At 37.5% G+C, this 6,262-nt stretch overlaps 1 long non-coding RNA gene across 1 annotated transcript; it reads right to left on the bottom strand.

Moving 5' to 3' along the window:
- Positions 1-350: 350 nt before the first annotated feature.
- Positions 351-2,568, bottom strand: LOC123323873. The gene is made up of 3 exons (XR_006539562.1): positions 2,453-2,568; positions 601-696; positions 351-451 (listed from the first exon to the last, which is right to left on the bottom strand). It is a non-coding gene; the product is annotated as an uncharacterized LOC123323873 (long non-coding RNA).
- Between the last annotated feature and the right edge of the window lie 3,694 nt (positions 2,569-6,262).

Genomic DNA, 6,262 nt, shown 5'->3' with positions numbered 1-6,262 from the left:
AAGAAGAAAGATTACTAAGCTAAGCCTTAGTTTAAAAAATCACTTCTGACTTTCACCATGAACAAAGATTAGAGAAAGTACTGAAGAAATCACTACCTTACCAACTTTTCATACCTACACTGACTCTAAATAGCAGAAATAAAAGAGAAAATAAGGAAATAATAAGTTACTTGATTAAAAAGAGCAAAGGATGAAAAGTAAGAGGTACAGAAGCATTTAAACCGTGAGACAGGAAAACAGGAGATTCACAAAATGTGTACTATGTACATAGATAATCAAGAATCAACGATTCCAAATACTAAGCGGAGAAATGATAGTGGGGAAAAAGTGGTATTTGGCTTTACCTTTTCTTTATCTTTGTATAATGACCTCAAAGTATTGAAGACTGGTGGACAACCCTTGCTGAAATTCATCCTTAGAAACTTATCCAAACATTCTTTAAACTTCTCACCTTGGAAGAAAAAAATTCTGTTGATTTGCATCTACCCAGACAACTCTAAAATGCATACTTTAATATTAATATGCATACTCATATATCTAAAACCAACAAAACAAACTCTAAACCCTACATCATTTTCATTCCTTTGCAATTACTCTCACCAGATAAAAAGTTCAATGGCAGTCTTCTTGGCACCAGTCCCCTGGGATATTTAGTCCAGGCCTCCTCATAAATTTTTAGTCGTTCTAACATATTAGCTGCAAACAAAAAAAATAATTCTTTTTATATATAATTATAACTTCTATGTGTTTTCTAGCAAATTATAAATTTTTCCAAGTATATATAAATTCTTATTAAGCAGAAAAGCTGAAGGTGAAAAGAAAATTTATAATCTAACCACCTAAATATACCAACAATCATTTTAGAATATTTTTCTAATATTTTCCTATTTTAAATACCTATTATCATCTAAAATACATAATTTTCTTTATCCTTTCTGCTTTAGGTACCTTTCAGAATCTAAGGACTCTGTTTAGTTCTAAGAAAGGCTTGGTTATTATGTTTCCTTTGCTTCTCTACTATTCTCTTCAGCCTATCCTTTATTTTAGAGCTTTTGGATCTATCCCCTAATCTTCCATTTCTCCGTATTTCTTTTATATTTTCTTTTAATCTCAGTTGAGAGCTCTCCTCAGTTCAATCTTCCAGTTCACTAACTTCTCCTCAGTTGTGGACCCTCTTCCATTCAATCTATTAAGATTTTTATGTCAATAAATAGGCTTTTCGGGGTGCCTGGGTGGCTAGGATGGTTAAGTGTCTGCCTTCACCTCGGGTCATGGTCCCAGGGTCCTGGGATCAAGCCCCACATGGGGCTCCTAGCTCAGCTGGGAGCCTGCTTCTCCCTCTCCCTCTGCCTCTCCCCCTACTGATGCTCTCTTTGTCCCAAACTAATAAATAAAATATTAAAAAAAAATAAGTAGGCTTTTCATTTCCTAGATTCCTAATTGGTACTTTCTCATAACTTTTCATATTTCATGACTGCAATTAGATTCCTCCATTTACTCCCTTTTGCTGTACTAATGATTACCATTCCTGTGACAGCGTTCCACAGTAGCAAAATATTCTTTGTTACAAGGTTTCTCTTGTATATATCAACATATCAGTAATGGCTCACTACCAGTCTTGAGGGAGACAGCCTCAAATCAGATCATCTTGGCTAAGGACCCTATCTGTAGATGACATGTTTCTGGGTCTGTCCTCACAAGTGGGTCCCATTCATGGGAGAGGGTAAAGGGGAGTTGTGGGCAGAGTCTCTGGACCCAAGTTCATTTGACTGATGGAAATTTAGTCCCTCTTCCCACATAGGAAACAGTACTGTTCTTTCAGCTTGGCTACATTCATGTGCCCTTGGCAGGCCATGCTGCTGTGGCCACAGAAGTTAAGCTTGCTTCTTTCCTTTAGGGAGACATCTCTGTAAGTAAGGAGACATTTCTGTCAGTAGGAATTTCCCTTTCCATTTTTTATGCTGCCATTCCATTTGTGAATTTTTAAGTTGTTTCTAAAATTCTTCTCTCAACTATTTCTATAAATGTGTAGAAGAGGGGCGCCTGGGTGGCTCAGTTGGTTGGGCGGCTGCCTTCGGCTCAGGTCATGATCCTGGAGTCCCTGGATCGAGTCCCGCATCGGGCTCCCTGCTCAGCGGGGAGTCTGCTTCTCCCTCTGGCCCTCCCCCCTCTCATGTGTGCTCTCTCTCATTCTCTCTCTCTCAAATAAATAAAATCTTTAAAAAAAAAATAAAAAATAAATAAAAAATAAAAAAATAAATGTGTAGAAGAGAGGTTTCAGAAAATGCTCAATCTGCCATATTAAATGGAAGTTTGCAACTGTACTTTTGTATTCAGATTTTGAAACCAATTCTTAACCACTGTTTTTCTAGTTATGCTTTTCAACGAGTTAATAAAATATTTATCAACAAAGGGAGCAATTAAAAACTTAAAAAGTTTTAAACAATACTACCTGGTTTGAGTGCCTTTTCCAGGCCTTTGTAATAGGCCCAATTTTCAGGATTTCTCTCTTGTAATCCTCTATAAACATCAGCTGCATCTTCCAAACGACCTAACTGCAACAGAAGTTCCCCTGATGAAAAACAAATTTAATTAACTAAATATCTTCTGATTATCTCTTTAAAACTTTTCCTTAAACTTCCTCTTAAAACCTCTTCAATGTTGGGAAGTGGTTTGGTATCCTCCTGAATTCCCAATACCCTTCAACAAGACTACCATGTCACTCTTTTTTTTTTTTGAAGTTCTTATGTAGAAATGCCATCCTCTCCACATCCTCAATTATTCAGGTACCGTCTAACTCCAGGCTATTCCCCAAATTCACTAAACACAGTCACCAAGCCACCATCTACTGCTTAATTATGCCTGACATAACACAGATAATTTCACGTCTGAATTATTGACCCAATTCAACACTCTAACTTTATGATCTCCAAATCAATTATAAAAGGATTCAGCTATAGCACCCCACAGTCATGGCCACATTCAAACCTGCTTTTTCTAGCTCTTCCAACTACTAAATAGGGCACCTATCTTGCTTTAAGCTTAACTGTCTTGTTTAGCTTATTCTTGTCTCATTAATCCTAGCCTTCAATCTTAGAGAAAAACCATTCCCTTTTCTTCAGACCCTTCAGTAACTCATAGACTCATTGCTGGTTTTCTCTGGGCTGAACAGCCAATCTCATCCCTAAATGACATTAACAGCCCCAAATATCAAAATCAGTCTCAAAACCTAAGGCTCCCTTATTTACCAATTTTAAGGCCTGGATCAACCCCAAATGTTTGCTTGTTACACACCTTCTCACAAAAGGAAGCAGGTCATTAGATGAACGGACAGAGACACCAGTTTCACTAGAAATCTATGAGCTCCAAAATCAAATGAGCTTCAAACACTGCTCAGGTACACTTTTCCTTACCCTTAACAGGCTTCCATCCACCAGAGGTATTATTTTCAAACCATGCATGACTTCATCCCTGCACCCTCTGCTCTCATCAGACAATAAAAATGAACACTTACCGAGTGTTCACTGTTTGCCAGTGACTTTTAAATGTTTCACCTGCATTAAGTAATTCAACTCTCAAAACTCTATTATTTTCATCATTTTAAAGCAGAGAGAACTTAAGTAAACTTGCTGAGGGACTTTCAGATAGTTAATTGTTGGAATCAGGATTTGAATCCAAGTAATTTGGCTAAAAAAGCCCATATTCTTAACGTCTATTTCAGTGGCTCTCAGCCAAAGGCACTTTTGCCAATATCAGGAGCCATTTTTTGGTTATCACAATAAGTGATGGGGTAGTACTACTGGTATTCTGATAGGAAGACGCTAGGGTATGCTGTTAAGTGTTCTACAACATATAGGAAACTTCCATCCCCAACATCTCAGTCCCAAAACAGTGCCAAGGTTGACAAACCTGCTCTATACTAATCAAAAGCCTACTTCACTTAGAACGAAAAATCCTGCAACTTTTCTCCCCTACATTACACCCATCCAACATTTCCTTTCCTTAATTCTCTCCCACCTTGTCTTTGTAGAAGGAACTGGTGGTGTAAGAATTAACAATGAAACTTTCTGCTTAACTGCACCCACTCACCCACTCCAGAAGTTTGCAAATTATTCAGACCACTAACAATGCCTTTATTACTGGAATTTCCAAAGATTAATGTTCTACTCTCGGTTCCTTTCTATTCTCTTTATATATCCCGTCCCCATCACCTGACTCACTCTAAGTATCAATACTTTCTGGAATGAACTGATGGCTGTTTCCTATTTCACTGAGAAAATGGAAGCAATTAGAAGAGAACTCCCAAATATCCACTACATCTATTTATCTACTTGCCTATATATTCTACCCTCCCTTGCTACTATGAACTATTCATACTGTTACCTAAAGCTAATCTTTCAACTTATCCACTAGATCACATCTTCTCTGTTGTACTAAATATTCTGTCTCTACTGGATCATTCTCCAGTGAGCATAAGCACATACTATAAAAAAACCTTTTGATTCTGTATTCCATTTCATCTAGCACCACCCCACTTATCTGTTGCCCTAGACAACAAACGTCCTTTTGAGTCATCCATGCATGCTATCTTTAATTCCTTGACTTCCAATGTCATTTAATTCTAGTTGATTTGTTTGAGCTTTTACCACCCTCCTTCCAAATTTTCAGAAAATGCTTTTGTTAAGGTCACCAATGACTTCCAAATTCCTAAAATCCACTGATCAATTCTGAATCCTCACCTAACTTGATCTGTCATTCTTTCTCACTAATACAGTTATCAAAAGGATCAAATGAAATAATGTACTTAAGAGTATTTTGAAAACTATCATGTATTTTGATAAAGAAACCAAGGTCCAAGCCTTGTGACTGGTCATACAGCTAGTTATAGTAGCCAATGAAGGAACCCGAACTAGTTTTTCCCAATCTTGTGATCTTTCTATAAAGTAAGAAATCCCCTCCCTTTATAACTAATAGATTGTTAAGGGATGATCAACTCAAATGAAAGACGGCTGTTCTGGATCTATAGTTCACAAGTGAGCTCCAGCAGAGGTAGAGACTTCCATTTTTTTTCTTGCCAGTAGCATTATCCTCTGCTGAAAGCTCATCTGGCAAATAATGGTTATATCCACTATGCAAGCTCAAGTATCGCACTTTTTTAGTGTTCAACTTCAACAAGAGCCAAAGGAATCTGAAACCAGCAAACGTCAGTTCCCTGGACTAAGCCAGGTAAAGAGACATTTCAGATGGTAATTCTTAGAAAAATACTTCTATTTTCAGTTACTTTGTTATTCTTCTTTCATTTTCTATGATCAGTTTCTCAACTTTTAAAACTGAGACTCCTTTTTCTCGGCCTTCTAATAAATGGCAGCACTGGAGATCTTTAGGAATCTACCCCTCTTATCACAATCCACACACATAAAGCCAAATCTCTGGTTTCAATTCATATTCTTTCTATGTCCAGAAAGACATCCAGATAAACTAGAAAGACCTCATAATTGCCCCATATATACTTCAGTACAGACTTATTATCAGTAAATATTACTGTCAATAACACATTCAGTTTTGTTATAAGCTGTTCCTAAGAAATTTATTCCTGTCTTGTAAAATTAAGCAATTACCTCCTGTGTTTTGATCAAACCCTATTAATATCTTCAAGCCAAAAACATTTTATTTAAAGAAAAATATCTTGAGTCACTTCATTTAACGGTTTTATATTTTGCAATTATTCTTTCTTATATTAATATCCATTGTTGAAATGTGTATTTTCTGACATTACAAATTATTCACAGTGTGTATGTGCAAGAAACAGATTTTCTATCACCAAAATGCTGAATTATATGCAATTATCAGCAGCAACTAGATTTTTTAGTCTTGCTCTTTGTCATAACTAAATACTAGAATAAATGACATCCTTTAAAAAAAAAACACCTTTGGGGCACCTGGGCGGCTCAGTCAGTTAAGTGTCCAACTCTTGGTTTGGCTCAGGTCATGATCCCAGGGTCCTGGCAGAGAGCCCCACGTCAGGCTCCCTGCTCAGTGGGAAGTAGGCTTCTCCCTCTGCCCCTCCCCTACACTTGTGCATGCGCAGGCTCTCTCTTAAATAAATAAATAAAATCTTTAAAATAAATAAATAGAGGGCGCCTGGGTGGCTCAGTTGGTTAAGCGACTGCCTTCGGCTCAGGTCATGATCCTGGAGTCCTGGGATCGAGTCCCGTATCGGGCTCCCTGCTCGGCGGGGAGTCTGCTTCTCCCTCTGACCCTC

Source organism: Neomonachus schauinslandi, unplaced genomic scaffold (genome assembly GCF_002201575.2).
Source record: "Neomonachus schauinslandi unplaced genomic scaffold, ASM220157v2 HiC_scaffold_1746, whole genome shotgun sequence".
Classification (NCBI taxonomy): Eukaryota; Metazoa; Chordata; class Mammalia; order Carnivora; family Phocidae; genus Neomonachus; species Neomonachus schauinslandi.
This window is presented reverse-complemented; position numbering and strand designations above follow the sequence as displayed.